Here is a 23,341-nt window from a genome sequence, read left to right as displayed (position 1 = left end):
AGAGTTGTTTTAATTTGCATTTCTCTAATCAAAAGTGATTCAGAGCACTTTTTCATGTGCCTATAGATAGCTTTGATTTTTTCATCTGAAAAGTACCTGTTCATATCCTTTGACCATTTATCAATTGGGGAATGACTTGTCTTCTTATAAATTTGACTCAGTTCTTTATTTATCTGAAAACTGAGGCCTTTATCAGAAACATTTGCTGTAAAGATTGTTTCTCAGCTTTCTGCTTTCCTTCTAAACTTGGTTGCACTGATTTTGCTTGTGTAAAAGTTTTTTAATTTAATATAATGAAAATTATCTATTTTACATTTTACTATTTTACATTTAATGCTCTCTATCTCTTGTTTGTTCATGACCTGTAACTCACTTAACTTCTCCTTTAAGAATTTGGATGTTATACCACTTGGTGCATATGTTTAGTATTGATATTATTTCATTGTCTATGGTTCCTCTTAGCAAGATGTAGTTTCCTTATGTCTTTTAATTAGGTTTATTTTTGCTTTTGTTTTGTCTGAGATCAGGATTGCTACCCCTGCTTTTTTTTTTTACTTCAGCTAAAGCATAGTAGATTCTGCTCCAGCCTCTTAACCTTTACTCTATGTGTGTCTCTCTGCTTTAAGTGTGTCTTGTAAACAACATATTTTAGGATTCTGGTTTTTGATCCTCTATGCTATCTGCTTGCATTTTATAGGAGAGTTCATTCCATTCACATTCATAGTGATGATCACTACCTGTGAATTTACCTCCAACCTATTTTTCCTTCTGTTTATCCTCTCTCTCCTTTCGCCCTTTCTCTCCTCGACAGTGTTTTGCTTCTGTCTACCGCTTCCCCTGGTCTTCCCTCTCTTCTGTCAATCCCCCACCCCTTACTTAATCTCCTCCCCCCCTACTTTTCTGTCAGATAAGATAGATTTCTATATTCAATTGATTGTGTATATTATTCCCTCTTTGAGTCAATACTGATGAGAGTAATGTTCCAGTGATACCCATCACCCACCCTCCCATCTTTCCCTCCACTGTAATAGGTTTTTCATGCCTCTTCATGTGCATTCTGCACCTAGTGTACTCACCCTTTTTGTCCCTTAATTATTTTTATGTCATTCCCTCAAATTCACCTTATACCTGTACCCTCTATGTATATTCCTTCTAGCTGTACTATTAGTAGTACAATTTTTTAAGAATTAAAAGTATCATCATCCCATGTAGGGATATAAACTGTTCAGCACCATTGATCCCCTTATGTTTTATTTTCCCTTTTTAGGCTTCTCTGGGGTCTTGTTATTGGAGATCAAATTTTTTGTTCAATTCTGATCTTTTCTTTATGAAAGATTGAAATCCTTTTATTTCATTGAAATAATAAATAATTTCCCTTGAAATATTATGCTTAATTTTGCCAAGTAGGTAATTCTTGGTTGTAGTCCTAGCTCCTTTGCTTTCCAGAATATCATGTTCCATGACCTCTTATCCTTTAATCTTACAGCTGCTAAACCCTGTGTAATCCTGATTGTGGCTCCCCAATATATGAATTATTTCTTTCTGGCCACTTGCAGTATTTTTTCCTTGACCTAATAGTTCTGTAATTTGGCTATGATGTTCCTTGGAGGTTTAATTTTGGGATTCTTTCCTGAGATGTTCAGTGGAATCTTTCAATTTATATTGCCCACTGTTTGCAGGATATCAGGGAAGTTTTCCTTTGTAATTTCTCAAAATTTTCCTTGATAATTTTTCCTTTTGATTATATCTTTCAGGTAGTCCAATGATGCTGACATTGTCTCTCCTGAATCTGTTTTCCAGGTTAGTTGTTTTTCCAATGTGGTATTTTACATTTTCTTCTATTTTTTCATCATTTTGAATTTGATGATTAATTCTTGATGTCTCATAGAGTCATTAGCTTCCACTTGCCTAACTCTAATGTTTAAGGAGTTGTTTTCCTCAGTCAGCTTTTGTATTTCCTTTTCCATTTGACCAATTGTACTTTTTAAGGAGTTGTTTTCTTCAATGGATTTTTGTATCTTCTTTTCCATTTGGCCAATTCTTCTTTTTAAGCAGTTATTTTCTTTTTCTAAACTGTTGACTCTTTTTTTCATAATTTTCTTACATCACTCTCATTTTCCCCTAATTTTTCTTCTACCTCTATGATTTTTAAATTCCCTTTTGAGCTCTTCCATGAGTTCTTTCTGGGCCTGAGACACATTTTTTCTTTAGGGCTTTGCTCATAGGTATTTTGACATGGTTGTCCTTTTCTGAGTTTGTGCCTTGATCTCCCATCACCATAATAACTTTCTATGGTGAGATTCTTTTTTTTGTTGCTGTTGTTTTGTTCATCTTTTTTGGCCTTTTTCTTTTCTTTTAAATTTCAGCCCTGCTCCTGGGGTGGAAGGGACACTGTCTCTGGTTTCTTGTGCCAGGGGCTGCAGGCCCTGACTGTTTACCTTGGGTTGCACTGATGTTGCGCTGAAGCCCACTTGGGATCCTTGTGTCTGGTGCTGTGCTGAGGGGGTGAGGTGAGGGATGGTTGTTGCTGCTGGAAGCTATAGGGTTCTGACAGCTTACCTGGTGCTGAAGTGGGGTCCTACTGCTGGTGTCTGGTGTATGCTGAGGTTGGTGGGGTGTTTCTACATTTCCAGGGGGGCTACACTGAAGAACTTGGTGGTCTGGCTGCTGGAGGCTGCCTCTTTGCCTGGGCTATGCTGAAACACATGATGTTTCTTGGAGCTGGTGTCTGCCTGTTGACCTGGGTATGCTGAGGCACATGTTGGCATTTGCCTGCTCCAATACACTGGGGCTCAGGATCTCCCACTGGTTTGCTGAGGTGGGGCTTACTGCTGGCTTACTGGGATGCTTTCTATCCTGGACTAGACCTTCCTTGCCAATCTTCCAAGTTTCTTGGTCTAAAAGATTGTTTCATCCCATCTTTTTGCTGGTTCTGTTGTTCTAAGATTTGTTTTGGAGCACTATTTTGGTGATTTGGAGGTAAATATGGGAGAGTTATGGTTATTTACTGCTTACTCTGCCATCCTGGCTCCCAGAAGTCCTCCATATTAAACATTTTTTTAAAAGAAAATACATAAAGGATTCACAGTACATTGTTTTGGGGATTATTAATAGTATCATAAAGAATAGTATAATTTTCTTCACCCTATGGTTTAGGCCAATAGTGTCAAACTCAAATAGACATGGAAGCTTCTACTTTGTACGTAAGGATCCCAGTGGGCTTTAGACTGACAGTTTTGCCTCTCAGTCTTTTGGCTAAGATCAAATGTATTTAAAATGTGTGATCAAAACTATCTTTAAGTCCATCTACTTAAACATCAGCTGAGTAAAGTAAAAATATCTGTGTTTTACTGTATTTTATTTCCTTTTAAAAATATTTCCCAATTACATTTTAATCTGGCTTGGGTGGCACTCAAGGGACCTATAGAGACCTCCAACCTTATTGTTTTTAAGGGCTTGTACTCTCCCTGGAAGGAAAATGAACTTACAAGTATCTAGCTTAACCCACATCAGGTAGAACCTGCAGTGCCTAAATAACTCACAGCAATGTCAAAAACCTAGGTCCATATTTTTTGTTCCTCCATGTTTTAGCTCAGTCTTTTGAACATTCTTGAGCTGTGAGGGCATATGATTGATACTCTTTCCTCCTGTGTCTGTGCCGTCCCAGAAGTCTCCATTTCTCTAGAAAGCTAGAGTCTAGGATATTCTTCTCCCTCAACAGGTTGGTGTTGCCTAGGGAATGACTCTTTTCCTTCTTGAAGACTAGATTCCAAAATTATTGAACTTAGGGCTACTAAAGAAGCAACCTGAAGACTATAAATACCGAGGAACTCCCCATTTCCCTCTAGAGGGATATATTTCATATGTTTGAGTCCACAAATTCTGTTCTCAGTTTGCATGAGTGAGAGCACACAAAATTCCCACATGCCTCTGTCCCATGATAGCCTCTACTGGGACATTAATTAAGAAGCCTTTGCATGTTCAAAGACTTTTCTTCAACCCCAGTATCTAGATGTGCACTTAGCTCTGAAGCTCTTTGGTTGTCCTCTGGAAAGGGAAAAAAAATCCAGAAAGGGATAACTCTGCAGTATATCCCATTTTCTATAGGTCTGCATAGGGATAGTTCTGCTACAGCGCCAAACAACCAATTAATCTCCAATTAATTCATCCCCAATTCTTGATATAATTAAAGTCCCAAAGGAAGGCTCATTTGCCTTATGAGCTTATTAAGTTGATCAAAGAAATCCCCTGATCAACCCCCTGCACTTAGAAGGCATGTAGCCATGAGCAAATCACTTGACCTCTCTCAGATTCAGTTTCCTCATCTGTGAAACACGCATCTAACTTTTAGGATCATTGTGAGGCTCATGTGAGCTAAAAGGTATGTCAAGTGCCTTGCAAACTTTGTGTGTCATAAAAATGCCAGTTGTTATTCAAGAGAAATCATAGTTGAGTACTGTTTCTTGTAAATTACCATTATTCCATTTCTCCCAAGCAGGGCTCCTCTCCTTTCCTTATTCATCCTCTTTTTCCAATATATCTTTTTAAAATGCTTTTTACTCTCCGTAGCATTTATCACCACCCTTGGCTCCTACTGAGTTTAGTCTTCTTGACATTCATCATGCAAGACCTTGCTACTCTTTTGCATTCATTCCTACTTAATTGCCCTTTTCTGCCCAGTCTTTCACCTGATTGGACAAATGTAAAATGGAAGTGCCAAGGAGCATTATTGATATTAAACTTTCAATCTGTGAAATGTATTTTTCTCTGTAGATGTCAGTTTGGGAGAAAGTACTTAATGTTATTTTCAGATAAGAAGTAATAACGGTAGGGTAGAGAGCTCTGGATAGGTTGTCCAACATATTTTAGTTGGGATCCTGGCTCTGCTGCATATTGGGTATGTGAGCTTTGTCAAGATATTTGGACTCTCTGAATCTCAGTTTCCTCATCTTCAAAAAATGGATAATGTCACTTGTACTTACCTACTTCATAGTACTGTTGTGAAAAAAAAAGGGCTTTGTAAATTACACAGTGCTACCTAAATGTGAGTTATCATTATTATTTTTAGCTATGGGTCTTTCCACAGGTTGTCTAAACTCTGAGCCATAATTATGAATATGGGGAAAATTTTCATAAATCCAAAAATTTCATAAATCTGAAAATGGGGAAAATAATATTTGTCATACCTCCGAAACAAGATTGTTATAATAGTCGAACAAGAGCTGAATTTAGAGTCTATATCTAAGGTCAAACTCCAGCTCTGCTTCTTACTACCTATGTAACAAATGGGCAAATAGCTTTATCTTTTTGAGCCACAGTTTCCTAATCTGTAAAAATGAATGGATTTAGTTTAGATGAACTCTAAGGAACTTCCAGCTTTCAATTCTGTATCTCTATGCCCTTGCTTCAATCTCTTGTCGTAGTCCTTCTAAAATGAATTTATCTGTGAACTTTCTGTGCATTATTTCCCTTTTCAGATAACTCTCCTTTTCTTCCTCACTGGAATCAATGCTGTTTGTATTACCCAAATTTTATGCTTGGGAGATTTCCATATCTCTTTAGCCTTCCATAACTCTTTTTTATTGTCTCAAGACAGAGTTCTTCCTAGTCATATTTCTGAACTCTTTCAAATGTTCTAAAGCCAAGGGTTCATTTTCACTTCACCATTCAGTTCTTTACTAGTCAGAATCAGATGCAGAATAGCAGCCCCTCTAATTGTTTTCTCTTCCTTCTGAATGATTAATAGTCATGGAAATGGAATTCAACAAACATTTATCAAGCATTTATTTATTATGTAGAAGGTGCTGAGGATATAGAGCTTTTTTTTTTTAAGTCACAGTCCCTGCCCTCAAGGAGCTTATATTCTGTTTGGAGGAGAAGTATAAAAAATAATACAGATAAATATAACATGAGTGATAAAGGCAAAGAAAAGATTTAGATGAAGTATTCTAGCAAATTGTTTTGAGAGAGCAAACACTTCACATTAGAAAGATTAGAAAAACCTTTTTAAAGGCCCTTGAACTGGATAGTATTGTGAAAGATGGAGATGATAAAGAACTGAATTCCAGGCATAAGCAATAATTTGCACCAATATATGTATCAGGGAGCTTGGGGAACAACTAACAATTCATTTCACTGGAATATAGAGTATACAAAGGGAAGCAATGTGAAATAAGACTGGAAAAGTTGTCAAGGGCCTTAAACACAGACTAAGGAGATTATAGTTTATCCCATTCAGCAGTAGGGAGCAAGGGAATGGCACGATTAGACTCGGAAAGATTATTTTGGCAGCTCTGTGAAGGTAAATCAAGAATCTATTAGTTATTTAGCTATGAGAGACTTCCAGCAGGTATCTAGAGAGCTGAAGTTCCTCAATACAATTTTATACTGGTTCTTTGAAAAGTTTTATTACAGATATCAGAACATTTTATTCAAATCTTCCAGCTGGTCTAATGGCCCACAGTCTTCTCCAATCATTATGTCAACTATTTCCCCTTTCTTTGATTCTCACATAAATGCTATCTGTGATTTTCCCCACACTGGCGAAATTCATGAGAACTTTGACATTTCTAAATTTATGCATAGACATCTTAGGGGTCTCTGGACCCCATCTTGAGAATCTCTGTGTTAGAACAAGGATCTTTTGAAAAATAAATATTTTCTTTTGTCCAATAAAACGAACAGGCTTCTTAATTATTCTTTTTAATAGCATCCTCTGCTATGGGGGCGGGGAAAGGGAATAAGAATTTATTAAACTCTACTATATGCCAGGCACTGTGCCAGGTGCTTCACTATCATCTCATTTGTTCCTCACAACAACTCTGGGATGTAAGTGCTATTATTGTCCACATTTTACAATATAAGAAAATGAGGCAGAAAGAGGTTAAGAGATTTTACTATTGTCACACAGCTAGTAAGTGTCTGAGGGCAGATTTGAACTCAAGTCTTCCTGACTCCTAACCCAGTGTTCTATACATTGCACTACCTAATTGCCTCCAAGGGGCAGCTAGGTGGTGCAGTGCATAGAGCACTGGCCCTGGATTCAGGAGGACCTGAGTTCAAATCTGACCTCAGACACATAACACTTAATAGTTGTGTGACCCGGGGCAAGTCATTTAACCCCATTGTCTAGCCAAAAAAACAAACAAACAAAAAAAAACCCTAATTGCCTCTAAAGAGAGATTGTTACCCAGTCTTTTCCATATTGTCACACTGACAGGCATCACTGAGAATTTCAGTGTCCACAGAATTCTTTAAGTTCTTGATTTTTTAAATTCATCTGGTCTTCTAGATTTGGAATCAAAGGACCTGCGTTCCAAATCTGACTACAATACTTACTGTGCAACCATGAGCAAAGTATTTAATGTCTTGACTTCAGTTTCCTAATCTGAAAAATGAGGCAAGTAAACTAGATAATCTCTAATATCTTTTTTACCCCTATAATCCTATGATCCAATTTCAGCATTGCTTATGATTTTTGTGACGCATTTGTAACTAGATGAAATAGAAGTGTGTGTTAATTAAGATGAGAAAATAAGTGATGAATCTATCCTTAGTCAGTGAAGTATAGCTTCAGGAAAACAAGTAATAAAATTTTCAAAAGCATGGCCCAGCTCATTTTTATAATGACACATATTACAGGTATGTGTCATCTATTCTCTGGTTGATTTCTGACAGAAGCATGAATAATTTCTCACTTGAATTGTTATGGAGAAGTTAGCACTAACTGCTGACAGACTGAAAACTCAGCCTTCCTAGTAAAGGGAACTTTTAAAGCTACCAATATGAAACACAAAACAATTATAAGAAGGAATAAAAAGGAAAACTGCCTAAAGAGAGCAGTGGGGATGCACAGGAAACTCATGAATTTTAATTTTGCAAAGACCCAGAATATGGAAGTAAAGGCAGGTAGTTGAAGATAAATGTGAAGATAAATATGGTAAATCAATCAACAAGCACCTGTTAAGTGCCTACTATGTGCCAAACATTCGTAAGCACTGGGAGCATAAATACAAAAATAAGATAGTCCTTGGCCTCAAAGAGCTTACATTCCACTTGAAGGATAAAGGATAAGTAAGGTTGCAGATAAGTAAATACACAATAGACAGATAGACAAGCATATATATGGATATATACCTATGCATATGTACATACTATATATATATATAAACTATATATACATATGTAAATATGTGTATATGTATTGTATATGTGTGTATATACATATATGTATACATAAGAAATTCACAGTAATTTGAGGATGGTATGACAATCACAAGTGGAGAAATAAGGAAAGGTGTCTTGAAAGAAGCAAGAGTGGAACAGTATCTAAGGGTTCTAGGAGATAGGGGTGTAGAGGAAGAGCATTCCAGGCACAGAGGCTAGAGACAGATCCTATACAAAAAACAGCAAGAGGATCAATGTACACCCTTATGAGTCTGGAAGGATAGGCTAAAGCCATATTATGAAGGGCTTTAAAGGTTGAACTTTGTATCTCAACCTAAAAGCGATAGGGAGCCATTAAATCTTCTTGAGTAGAAGTAACATGGTCAGATGTGGACTTGAGTAATAACAACTTGACAACTGTGCGAACAGTAGAATAGAGAGGTGTGGGTAAATTGAAGAGGGAAACCCACTAAGAGGCTATAGCAATATTCCAGATGTGAGGTGATGAGAGCCTGGAATAAGGCAGTTGTATGAGTAGAGCAAGAAGGGCTGCATGTGAATGATGTTGAAGTGGTGAAATCAATAAGACTTGAAAACTAATTTTATATGATGGGGTGTCTAGATTGAAGAGTTGAAGATTACTAGACTCCTGGTTGTGAACCTGGTCATGTCTTTAACAAAAACAGAGATGTTTCGTGGGAGTGGGATGAAAACAATGAGTTAGTTCTGTTTTGGTTGGGATGGGAAAACCATTATTATTGTAAGTTCAATGCTGCCCTCACACAGAGTTAAGATCCAAAAGGATCTGGACAGCTAAAATGATAGGCTACATCTAATAAGATGAACTTTAATTGGGATAATGGGAAATTCTTTACTTGGATTAAAAAAACTCAACTATAAAAGTATAGGATGGAGAAGGAACCACCTGAGTCTTTAAAATAACTAATTTGCCTTTAATGTTCCTCAATTTCCCTGTTTATTTTAACTCTTCTACCAAAGCCATAGTTTTAATTATCTTCTCTGTATATGTTCTTTGGAGATATCTGCCCAGCAAAATAGAAATATAAAGAAGATCAGCTCTTTTTGTAAGTTTATCAAACAGCATAATATTTATTTCCCAGAATGTGTTTATCTCTTATCACAGCCCTGTCTGGGTTCTCTCATAATGATTATTTTGAATCACACTCATGTTTAGCTTATGATATAGTGAGAATCCATTGATTAATTCACAGGCTAATTATTGAGGATTAACTTTTGAAGCACAATCTCAAAGACATTTATGTTGCTTTATAATTTTCTGTAGATGTGTCCTGCCATGCCTTGTTGAAGCATAAAGACGAGCCTACAGTTTTGACTAGCAGACCAAAAACTCTGGCAAGTTTTACTAACACTTGAAAGACATGAGCCCTAGGGACAGATTGTCTGGCTTCTGAATAATAATAATAATAATAACATTTATATTTATATAACACATACTATGTTCCAGGTACTGTGTTAAGCATTTTATAATTATTATTTCATTTGTTCCTTGCAACAACCCTGGGAGATAGGTGCTATTATTATCCCTATTTTATAACTGAAGCAGACAGAGGTTAAATGACTTGCCCAGACCACCTAATTCAATATAGGAGGCTGATCACCAAGAAGTTGAACATTAGATAATATTTTTTTTAGTCTGACAAACAAAAGCTAAAGGTTAAGTAAGCCACTTAACTTCTCTGTTTCCTTATCGGTAAAATGAAGGGATTGGATTCAGTGGCCTCCAATGTCCCTTACTGTAAAATTATAATCCTACAAACCTATGAAAGAGTAAAATCCAACATAGACCTCTGGTTCTACAGTGATGATAGAAGAGAGCTTATAAAAGAGGCAAAGAATACTAACAAACACAGTTTTAAACAACACATGAAGAGTATGTATCATATTCTAACAGACTGTAAGTTTCAGGAGAATAGGTACTATAAGTTCTGTAAACTTTGAATCTCAGTGCTTAGCACAGCACCTTGTATGTATGTATGTATGTATATATACATAGATGTATATATATACACATATAGATGTATGAATGTATCTGTATACACATGTGTATGTACATATATACACATATATGTAACAAAACATAATAAATACAAAGTAATTAATTACAAGGTAATATCTAGGTTTTATGTGTGTGTGTCTGTGTGTATAAAACACCAACGTAATATATCAATATAGCTATAAGGTAATTTGGGAAGGAGAGCACTAGTCATTGAGGAAATCAGCAAAGGTTTCCAGTAGATGCTTGAGTGGCATGGTAGAAGTGAAAGAGTGCATTCCAGGCATGGGGATAGCCAGTACAAAGGCTTGTAGACAAGAGAGGGATGAATAAACCAAATGCCAGCTTGGCTGGACAGCACTACAATGAATAGGGAGTAATGAGCAATGCGTCTGGAAAGACAGGTTGTAAAAGGTTTTAAAAGCTAAACAGAGTAGTTTATATTTGATCCTAGAAGCAATAGGAAGCCATTGTAGTTTATAGGGGGAGGGAGGGATGACACAGTCAGATTTGCCCTTGAGAAAAATCATTTTGATATCTATGTTGAGAATGGATTGGAGTGGGGAGAGATTTGAAGCAAGGCAACCAATTAAGGAGAAAGGGTCTGATATAAGAGATGTTGTGGAGGTAGAAAAGGCAAGATTTGTAACCTAGCTCTGTGGGGTAAGAGAGAATGAGAAGCAAAAGATAATACTGAGATTATGACCCAGAATACCTTTGACAGAAATAGGGAAGTTTGGGAAAGAGGTAGATTTGGCAGGAAAGATAATGAGTGTCTTTGAGACACTCAATTTGAAATATCTAATGGTCAATTGGCTAGAATAAAGCTCAAGAAAGAGATTGGGGCTGCATATATAGATATATGTTAGCAAAGAGAGGATGATTAAATTCATAGTACCTAATATAGTTACCAAAAGTGTAGATTAAGAAGAGAAAGGAGCCGCAGACACAGCCTTGAGGAATATATCATTAGGAGCTATGATATGGTTAATGAACCAACAAAGAAGTCTGAGAAGTAGCCAGACAAGAGGATGGAAACCGGAGAAAAATGGTATAAAAAATCCAGAGGAAAACAAATGGTCACAGTGTCAAATATAGCAAGAAAGATGAAGGCTGAGAAAAAAATCATTTGATTCCTCAATTAAGAAATTACCAGAGACCAGTAGATAGAGCACCAGCCCTGAAGTCAGGAGGACCTGAATTCAAATCCAGCCTCAGACCAAACACTTGACACTTACTAGCTGTGTGATCCTGGGCAAGTCACTTAACCCCAATTGCCTTGAAAGAAGACGAAAGAAAGAAAGAGAGAGAGAGAGAGAGAGAGAGAGAGAGAAAGAAGGAAAGAAAGAAAGAAAGAAAGAAAGAAAGAAAGAAAGAAAGAAAGAAAGAAAGAAAGAAAGAAAGAAAGAAAGAAAGAAAGAAAGAAAGAAAGAAAGGAAGAAAGAAAGAAAGAAAGAAAGGAAGGAAGCAAGGAAGGAAGGAAGGAAGGAAGAAAGAAAGAGAGAGAGAGAGAGAAAGAAAGAAAGAGAGAGAGAAAGAAAGAAAGAAAGAAAGAAAGAAAGAAAGAAAGAAAGAAAGAAAGAAAGAAAGAAAGAAAGAAAGAAAGAAAGAAAGAAATGACCAGACACCAGGGTAGATGCAGGCCAGCAACACAGCAGGAGCACTAACCTTGGAGGTAGCCGTGGCAGTAGCAGCAACAGCTTTTGTTAGCCCAGAGACAGTAAGAGGGTCAGACAACTGGTCAAAAAGAGATTACAAGGGACTCTTTGCTGGCACTGGATACAGCTGACACTGCTTGGCAATTCTATTGCCCATAAGCAGTTCTGGCCTGCAGTTCCAGGGCAGAGAGGAGTGCTTGTGATCTGTCACAAGGGAGCAGGGGCCCTCGTCACAGTTCCAGGGCCAAGAAGAACACTAGTACTTGTGATAGCAGGGGAACAGGAGCCCTTCCTGGTAATAACCAGAGTGTAGACCAGGAGAGCAGTGACCACATCCCTCCCAGGATAACACCACCTTGGGAGGACCAAAAACTTTCAGGCCCCCTAGCTCTGAAAACAGCAGCATGAAAAGTCTAAAGCTTGGCACAATGTCTCCCCAAATCCCGGTTGAGAAGAACCTAACTGTATCATAAAGGTCATAGTGAAGAAATAGCCTGGGAAAATTAGCAAATAAGAACAATAACAACAAAAGAACTTGATCATAAAAAGCTGGTATGAAAGTGGCATAAACTTAGAAGACAGTGATGTGAAAACAACTACAACCAAAGCCATAAAGAAATATGCTAATTGGACCAGCAAGTGTTCCTGGAAGAGAAAGAGATAAGAGTGGTAAGAAAAAAATTGGGGGAAAAAGTAAGCGTGATGCAAGAAAATTATGAAAAGAGAATTAGTAGCTTGTAAAAGAGGCACAAAAATACTGAAGAAAATAAATACCTTCAAAAACAGAATTGGCCTAAAGGTAAAAGAGGAACAAAAATTCACTGAAGAAAATAATTCCTTAAAAATTTAAAATTGGGAAAATAGAAGCTAATGACACCATGAGACTATAAGAAACAATAAAACAAAGTCAAAAGGATGAAAAAAATAGAAAAAATGTGAAATATCTGATTGGAAAACAACTGACCCAGAAAATAGATTTAGGAGAGATAATTTAAGAATTATTGAACCACTTGAATGCTTGAATAATAAGAAAAAAGAACCTAGGCAACATGTTTTAAGAAATTAAAAAGGAAAACTTCCCCAATATCTTAGATCCAGAAGGTAAAATAAAAATTGAAAGAATCTACCAATCACCTCCTGAAAGAGATCCCCAAATGAAAACTTCAGGAATACTATAGCCAAATTACAGAGCTTCCAAAACTTGAAAATATTTCAAGCAGCCAGAAAGAAATAGTTCAAATGTCATGGAGCCTCGGTCAGCATCACATCACATAAGATTTAGCAGCTTCCATATTAAAGGAGCAGAGAGCTTGGAATATAAAATTTTAGAAGGCAAAGGTGCTAGTATTACAACCAAGAATCACCTACCCTGCAAAACTGAGTATTGTTCTTCAAGAAAAAAAAAAAACACAGATATTTAATGAAATAAAGAACTTTCAAGCATTCTTGATGAAAAGACCAGAACTAAATAGAAATGTTAACATTCAAACAAAAGACTCAAGAGAAGCATAAAAAGGGGGCAACTAGGTGGCGCAGTGGATAGAGTACCGGCCCTGAAGTCAAGAGGACCTGAGTTCAAATCCAACCTCAGACACATAACACTTACTAGCTGTGTGACTCTGGACAAGTCAATTAACCCCAATTGCCTCACAACAAAAAAAAAAAAAATGAGAGAAGCATAAAAAGGTAAACGGGAAAGTGTAATCATAAGGAACTCAATAAAGTTAAACTGTTTCCATTATTATATGGGAAGATGATGTATGTAACTCCTAATAACTATCTTTATTAGGGCAGTTAGAAGATGTCTACATAGATGAACAGCATGAAAGTGAATTGATTATGTTGGTATGAGCTTCAAAAAAAAAGGAGTAAAAAAAGGGATGCACAGGGAAAAGAGGGAAAGGAGAGGAAGAATGGGTGAAATTTTCTCACGTAAAAGAGACATGCAAGGAAGAGCTTTTATAATGGAGAGGGAAATGGGGGGACAATGCTCGAACTTAACTCTCATCAGAATTGATTCAAAGAGGGGAGAATATGAATACATACACATTCAGTTGGGTATAGAAATCTATCTTACCCAGTAAGGAAAGATAAGAGATATGGGCAGGGGTAGGGGGGAGAAAAAAAAGGAGAATGGACTAAGGGAGGCAGTGGTCAGAAGCAAAACAGACTTTTGAGGAGGGATAGGATAAAAAAGAGAAAGAGAAGGGTAAACAAAAGAAAATAGAACGGAGGGGGAAAAAACGGTAATCATATTTGGATTGAGTTAACCCATAAAAAGGAAGCAGATAGCAGAAAGGATTAGAAACTAGAATCCAACAATACATTTTGTACAAGAGACACACTTGAAACAAAAAGACACACGTATACTTAAAATAAAGGGCTAGAGCAGAATCTATTATGCTTCAGCTGAAGTAAAAAAGGCAGGAGTAGCAATTGTGATCTCAAACAAAGCAAAAGCAAAAATAAACTTCATTAAAAGAGATAACTGAGGAAATCACATTCTGCTAAAAGACATAGACAACGAAGTAATATAAAAAACTTTTACAGCAAGTTTCTCTGATAAAGGTCTATTTCTCAAACGTATAGGGAACTGAGGCAACTTTATAAAAATAAGAAGCTTTCCTTCATAAATGGTCAAAGGATATGAACAGGTAGTTTTCAAAAGAAAAAATCAAAACTATAGTTATATGAAAAAATGCTCTACATCACTATTGATTGGAGAAAGGCAAATTAAAATAACTCTGAGTTATCATCTCATGCCTATCAGAAATGACAAAGGCTAAAGAGAATGAGGGAAAATAGGTACATTCATGAATTGTTGATTGAGTACTGAAGTGGTCCAATCATTCTGGAGAACACTCTATAACTATGTCCAAAGGGTTATAAAACTGTGCATACTCTTTGATCCAGTAATACTACTACCCAAAGAGATCAAAGAAGAAGGAAAAAGACCTTTATGTACAAAAGTATTTATAACAGCTCTTTTTATGATGGCAAAGAATTGGAAATTGGGGGGATGCTCATCAACTGGGGAATGATTGAAGAAGTTGTAGCATATGATCATGATAGATCAGTATTGTGCTTTAAGAAATGACAATTAGGGTGGTTTAAGAAAAACATGGCAAGACTTCCATGAACTGATGCAAAGTGAAGTGAGAAGGACCAGGAGATCATTATGGACAATAACAACAATGTTGTAATGATGATCAACTGTGAAAGATTTGGCTACTCTGACCAATACAATGATCCAAGATAATGCTAAAGGATTCATGATGAAAAAATGCTATCTGCCTCCAGAGAGAGAACTGATAAATTACATATGTACATTGAAGTATGATTTTCTCACTTTATTTATTTTTTACAATATGGCTAATATGGAAATATGTTTTGCATGATTTCACATGTATCGTATTATCTACCTTCTCAGTAAATGGAGGAAGAGTGGGAGGAAAGGAGAGAATATGGAACTTAAAATTTAGAAAGGAAAGAATAAAATAAATATTTTTAAAAAGGTTATTTTAGAGAGTGATATTTCAGTTGAGTGATGAGTTTGGAAGCCATAATGTAAAGGGTAAAGGAGTGATTAAAGAAAATGGAAACCAAGAGTATAGACAGTTTTTCTCCCTAGGAATCTGGCTGAGAAACAGAGTAGAGAAATAGGATAATACCAGAGATAAGAGGTCTAGTGAAAGTGTTTTTTTACTCATTTTGTGTAAAGAATGAGTGAATCTTTGGTATGTTTAAAAGCAATGTGGAAGAAACCAACAGACAGGCAAAGGTTTAAGATTAGGACAAAGGGGGTGATTCAGGTTACAGTCTTCTAGAGAAGGTGGTTGAGCATGGGATCAAGGACACATATACAAATTTTGGCCTTGGGAAGAAAACCCAAAGCTATTTCTATTTCTTTTCACCTATCTAACATCCTTCAAGGCTCAGCTCATGCCCCACCTCCTCCATGAAGTCTTCTGTGCCCACCATTCTAGCTCTCCTGTGTATACAATGCAATGTATAACCTCATCGTATACTATCTTATATTCTCCTCTGATAGCTTCATGTGTTAATACTGCTTGGGGTCAAGGGTCGATCTTATCTACCCCCACAATATTATACTGACATAAGACTGAGCACCTGGCAGGCCATGCTGATTGATAGATAAAATAATGTGAGAACAAGAAGAAACTGAAGATAATTATATGTTAAATTTTTGATTGATGATGATAATTCAGAAATTCACATTGGCTAGAACATTTAGAGAAAGTAGGAGTTAAACTGAGCCTTGCAGGATGAGTAGGATTCCAAAATGTAGAAGACAATAAGGCAATGAGGCAATAAAGCAATGAGAAGGCAGTAATACTCCAGGGGGATGGAGAATAATATAACCAAAGGCATGAAAAAGGAATGAGATTATTTTTATTACATTATAGCTCCTGCACGGTCATATATATCCTCTGGATTATATCCAATCAGTTTCCTATGTTACTTCAAGATCCTGTAAAACAGATACCCTTGTGGGCAAAATGGAAAAAAAAAATTGGTTGAATGAGGTTATGCTTAGGTGAATTCATAACTGATGCAACACAGTTCAAACAAATGCCATTTAGTAAATTGATGACAAATGATGTGGCACAAAGTGCCATAGCTGGTTCTGCAATTTTTAGCTCTTCTAAATGTTTGCCAAATTTGTGGGTAATACAAAGTGAAAAGGACAAGTCAATCAGCAATGTTTATAAAGTTTCTACTAGATGCCAGGCACTGTGCTAGGCTCTAGGGATACGAACACAAGAAAAAAGTCCCTACATTCCCCTGTACATAAACAGTTGTGTACAAAACGTTCATAGATACAAAGTAGAATTTTGGTGGGGAAGGTACTGGGAATCAAAAAAGACTTCATGTGGAAAGTTGTGCTTGAACAGAGTTTTAAAAGGAAAGAAGAGGTTCTAAGAGGTAGTGTTGAGGGGGTAGTGCGTATTAGGCATAAAGGCAACAATAATGTCTCTGTATGGAAATGGATGGAGGGTCATGTGTGAGGAGCAACAAGAAGGACAGTTTCACTGGACCATAATTTTTGGGAAATAGTATGTAATAAGGTTGAAAAGACAGATTGGGTCAAGCGGTGAAGGGCTATAAAAGCCAAACAAAAGAATATATACAATGGTGTCCCAAAAGTCGTGAGGTGCCTTATATTTGATACTAAAAGCAATAGGGATTCTTATAGGATTGAGGAGTTGAGGCTGAACGTTCTTGACAGGTTAGAATGATGGTCTGAAGCTGGGAAGATGAACTATAACAGGAACAAATGTGAAGTACTTTAGGTACAAATAATAATGATAGTAATAGTAACTGACATTTTATTACGCATTAAGACTCACAAAACTCTTTACATAAATTATATAATTTGGTCCTTAGGATAATGCTGTAAAGTGGATATAATAGGTATTATCATCCCCTCTTACAGATGAAGAAACTAAGGCTCAGAGAGTTTAAGTGACGTCCCCATGGCCACAAAGCTAATAAACACCAGAGGAAGAAGTCAGTCCCAGATCTCTCCTGACTCCAAGTTCAGTGCTCTTTCTCATTTTCCTCTCTCTCAGTGATTGCATCAGCTCCATGGGTTTGATGATCTTTTTCATGCTGATGACTCCCAAGTCTATATATCCAGCCCTAATCTCTCACCTAAGCAAGTTCCAATCATACATAACTATCAAAGGTTAGGCAGCTCTGGCTGGACATTTCACAGGCACTTCAAGTGCAATATGTCCAAAATAGAAATCACCGTTTTCCTTCTTAATCCACCACTCCTCCAAAATTTCTTACTTCTGTTGTGGTAGATCATTATCTAGTCATTGTTTCACAATTTTGGAGTCATTCTTAATTCTTCATTCTCCTTTACCTTCTTATCAAATTCAGTCAATTAGATTCACAACAATTCTAGTAACTATTCCCTCTCTCCATGTATACTGACATCACTCTGGTTCACTTCTAACACTGACTATTGTGATAGCCTCCTAATGGTTCTATATGAGTCCATTTTTTTCACTTTTCTAATATATCCTCCACACAGCTGCCAAATTGATGTCCCTAAAGCAGAGATCCAACATTGTCACTCCTCTGCACAGCAAGTGTCACTGGTTCTTTATTGCCTTTAGGATAAAATGAAAACTCCCTTGTCTGACATTTGTCTTTGTCTGAGGAAGCTAGGTCGTACAGTAGATAGAGTATTTGGACTGGAATTAGGAAGATCTGAATTCAAATCCAGTCACAAACACTTACTAGCTGTGTGACCCTGGGCAAATCACTTAATCTCTGTCTACCTGTTTCCTCATTTCACAGTGTTGCTGTGAGAATCAAATGAGATTTTTGTAAAGCACTTAGCACAGTGCTTTGAACACAGTAGGAGCTTAATAAATATTTATTCTCTTGTCACTCAAAGCCCTTCACAAACTTACTAGGAAACATTACCACTTTTTCATGAGCTCTATATTCCAGCCCAAATGGTCTCTTTTCTGCTCCCCACACATGGCATTACAGCTCCTGCTTCCATGACTTTGCACACACTGCTCCCCTTCCCTAAAATTCTCTCCTTTGGTTCATGTGCTACTTCCTTCAAGAAGCATTTTCCTGATTCTTCCAGTTGTTAGGGCTCTTTGCTCCCTCCAAAATTGCCTTATATTTATTCTGTATATATTTTCTATATACTTATCTATGTACATGTTGTTTGCTCCAATAGAACCTAAGATCCTTGAGGAAAGGGACTGTTTCTTCAGAACAGTTTTTGTTTTTGTGTCTCAAGCACCTAGCTTAGCCCAGTACCACACACACACACACACACACACACACACACACACACACACACTCACATATATGTATGTATGTATATACATTAAGTAAATGCTTTTGAATTATATTGCATTACTTTGAATTGAACCGAAATGAATTAAATTGGATGTCAATGTAAGGCTCTAGTAAACTGCCCTAGGATATGCCCTTGACCCTATGCTGTTTAACAATTTTTAAATTGTCTTGGATGAAGTAACAAAAGGTATGCTTCTGAAATTTGCAGATGGGTAAGAAGATGGCAGTGTGGCCAGATGTAAAGGAGCTCAGATCTCCCACAAACAACCCAGTAAAGTTCTGAAAATGTATCAGAATAAACAGTGATGAAGAAAACCAAAGAGAATCAGCCATAAACTCTCCCTCCTCCCCAGTCCAGGACAGCACAAAATGACAAGAATCCTGCAGAAGCCTTGGTTGTCTCTAGACAAACCATGGTTGGTGAAAGGCATTGTGTAAAACAGCCCGTAGGCAAGTCAGTTCCCGAGCCCTGATAAGAGTAAGCCCTCAAGTGGTACCCATCATGTTTAAGCCCCAGAGCCCCAGAATATCAGAAGAAAGGCTCTAAGAAAAGTCCAGCACAAGGTGGCTCTGAGCAAAGGTCCCAAGCAACATGCTGGCATCCTGGGCCTGAACCACAGGAGGAGACAGGGCCAACAATTCCTGAAGAAGTGCTTAGTCTTAGCCAACACTCTCAAGACCAAACAGAGCCTGTCCACACTATCCAGAAATAGAAGAGCAGAGTTGACCCCAAAATAAGCCTCTAGTCCATACACTGAAGCTGGTGATAGGAGTAATTCAAAAAAACACCAAAGACAACACTTGGACTAAGAAACACCAAAGAGATGAATCCAGAATTAAAAAGCAATTCCATAAATTCAAATAAAACATCAGAGGAAAAAAATTATTCTGGCCATAAGAACTACAAAAGTACTTGAAAGATATATTATAAGAAAATCAAAATGAGTAGCTAGGGAGGAAAGAATGGTGAGGAGAATGAATACTTTTCAAGAGATGGTGAGAAACTTTACCCAAGAACTAAGTGCCCTGAAAATTGGAATGGGCCAAAGAGAATACAACAACTCAATGAAACAACAAGAAAAATTTAAACAAAATGAAAAATGGGAAAAAAGAAAAATGTAAGGAACATAATATAAAAAACAACTACCCTAGACAGCAAATGGAGGAGAGATAATTTAAGAATCTTCAGATTACCTGAAAATCATGAAAAAAAGGCTTAGATACTGTATTTCAAGATATCATAAATAAAAATGCCCAGATCTCTTAAAACCAGAAAGCAAAGTAAAAATAGAAAGATTCCTCATGTCACTTTCTGAAACTCCAAAATGAAAATTCCCAGGAATGTCATAGCCAAAGTCCAGAGCTTTCAAATAAAAGAAAAAAATCCTGGAAGTTACTAAAGGAAAAAGTTCAAGCACCAAAAAGCCACAGTAAGAATCACTTAAGACTGGCCAGCTCCTGCTATTAAGAGGAGAGTTAAGAATACAATACCACAACAGCCAAAAGATAGAGGGTTACAACCAAGAATAACCTATCCAGCAAAATTGAGTATTATCTTAAAGGGGAAAATAAAATAGAGAATTTCCAAGAATTCCTGATGAAAAGATCAGGAATAAAAAGACATTTTGAAGTAAAAATGCAGGAATCAAGAGAAACATAGAAAGGTACACATATATGATCAATAGGGTCTTAGGAAAAGAAAAACAGAAATGAGAGGAATAGGGGACTATACTGGAGAGGAAAAGAGGAGGAAGGCCAGAGAAATAGTTATCTCACATAATAAAGGTGACTGAGATAGAAAGAATTCAAACATAGAGAAAAGGGTTAGGGGTGGGGTGAGAATTAAGAATCTCGCATGAGCCTCACTTTCATCTGAGCCAGAGAAGGAAAACTGAACATGAACAGTCACACACACACACACACACACACACACACACACACACACACACGGCTGAGGTCCAGAGAATTTAAATTAATTGCCCAAGTTCAAGAAGAGAGTAAATAGCAAAGTCAAGATTCAAACCTTGGTCTTAGGAGATATTGCTAAAAATATTTTTGTTCAGATACAGATTAGACAAACTCCGAAGCTCCTTCCAATTCTGAGGTCCTATGATTGTATATGATTCAGTAACTTTCTTATTCTTTCTCATTTTCTAGCAGTCCTCAGAGAAAAAAATACCTTTCTTTTCCAAGAATGTGCATAGTTCTATATAATTTTTAAGACTCTGGGACCCACCCACCCCTAAATGAAAGGTCTGAAGAGACAAAAAAAAAAGAGGTTCTTTCAAAGCCAGTGAAGGATGTAAGAAAGAACTGTGATGGACAATGCATGCCACCATGCATTTCTTTCTTTCAGCATTACTAAGAAATGCCAGTTTCAACAAGACCAATTGTATGTATGGATTTCCTCAATATGTATAATTCAGGGAAATGACTCACAGACTTCTTTCATCCCAATGAAAATCTTCATTAAAGTGAAACAAAAACCCCACACAAACCCTCAAGCAGTGTTCCTTAAATGTTGACTCATGAACAAAGTGCACTGAGATATAATACCTGAGAATCAACAACCTACATGTTCAGTAAGTTGAGTTGGATTTTGTCCAAACTCCACAAACTTCCCATATATAAAAGTCAAACATTATTTTATTGGGTGGAGCTTTAATTCACAAACAAAGTAGAGTGCTTTTAGAGAGTGAGGATGATTTTAGCTAAATATTTAGAATAGGCTATTTGGTTTATTGTCTGTTAACTGTGTCAAAGAAGATTCCATTATTCATGCCACAATTTTCCTCCTAAATAGCATGGTGTATTTAAGCTAGAGATTCTCAAATTTTTACCCCCATGAGTCCATTTAGGAAATGCTTCTAGCTCTCTTGCTTCCTCTATGCCACACCTTTCTTCTCTGCCCCTCAAAAAAGCAATGTATCTAATAAATTAGTATGGAAATACTTCTAATGGATCTATGATCTTGTTAATGTATGTATTCTCTCCAACTCTGCAGATCACGATCTGTCAAAAGTTTCTCATCTTCCATGATTCTAGTCAACATTCAGTCATAAACGTTCAAGAGGATATATCCAAAATGCTAGAGGCCTTCCTCCAGGTCTCCATTCTCCTCCAGATTGCATCGCTTGAGTTGTCAATCTGTAATCCTTTGCTCTGACTAAATGACCAGCCTAACTTATTTTCTAATCCTTCATCTCCCAGATAATGTTTTATATCACATAAATATTACTTATCAACTATTCTCTAACCAATGGGGAAGATGTGGTTGCAGGGGTTGAAATGTTGGGAACCTTGCAGGGAACCAACCACTTCCTTTTAGAGTCTGTGTAAAGTTTACTATAGTCTAACATGTACTCTAGATTTTGGAGCAAATTGAATTCAAGGATTCAGAATAAGGATATGTAAGATTACAAGGACTAAAATTCTTTAGAAGAAGTTGAGATATTTGGGAAATTCTAAAGAGTAAAATTCTGAAGATAGAGAAATAATCCTGATGAAAAGAAAAATGAGGAATTGTCTAAATAAATGAACATGGATACACAGAAAACTCAACCATCCATTTAAATTTTAGAGACACATGCAGAGGATACAGTCAAGGTCAGGTGACAAGCTGGAGAATACGCAGAAAAGGGAAATAAAAATGGTGAAGGACTTTGGGTTCATGATTTCATATGATATGAGAATCAGATAAACTATAGATTTTTAGCCTGAAGAAGAGAAGCCTGGGGCTGATGGATGGGGTAAGGGAGGGGGAAGTAGACCATAATAGTTATCTTCAAGTAGTTGAAGGGCCTCCATTTGGAAGAGGGATAAGAATTCTTCTGCTTGGTTTTTGAAGGAAGTAGGAACAACGCATAGAAGTTGCAAAGGGACAAATTTAGTCTTGATATAAGAAAACATTCCTCACAAATTGAGGGACCCAAAGTGGCATAGGCTGCATCAGAAGGTGGCAGAATTCTATGTAATTGTGATTATGGCCATCAAGGTAATACATATTATGATTATTCACTTTATCTATGACTTCATCAATATAGGTCCTCTGTGCAACCACTCCCATGTCTTTTTATCCCATGAAATTCTTGTATATGTCCTCTTGTAAATCTTCCAGAGGAGGTCAACTCACTGTTTTGGGGACCTTCATCTAGATCAGAGGTATAAAAAATGCAGCCTGCTGGCTGCATGTAGCTCACAACGCTCCTGAGTAAAGCTCAAACCAGATTGAAATGTAATTGGGAAATATCTAATAAAATTAATGAAAATATAATAAAACATCATTTTAAAACTAAGTCAATATGCAGCCTATAGACTTCATACTAATGTATGGATTAGTGACCCTCCTTGCTATTTGAGTTTGAAGCCAACTGATATAAAATCTCTGGACATGGCAAGTATAGAAACAGACCACAGACTGTCTATAATTCTTGCCACATAAATAGCCCAAATTTTTAAAAATTTACATGTAATAATCTATTTGGTTTGTCCTATGGGGAAAATAATAATAACTGTTGGTATTATTATCAATCAATTATTACCCTCATATTAATTACTATCAATAACTAACATTTATATGGCACTTACTATGTGCCAGGCATTATGCTAAGTGCTTTACAGTTATTAT

This window comes from Vombatus ursinus, unplaced genomic scaffold, assembly GCF_900497805.2.
Source record: "Vombatus ursinus unplaced genomic scaffold, bare-nosed wombat genome assembly UNPS02010304.1, whole genome shotgun sequence".
Lineage (NCBI taxonomy): Eukaryota > Metazoa > Chordata > Mammalia > Diprotodontia > Vombatidae > Vombatus > Vombatus ursinus.
The sequence above is the reverse complement of the archived record's forward strand: the minus strand, read 5'-3'. Positions refer to the sequence as shown.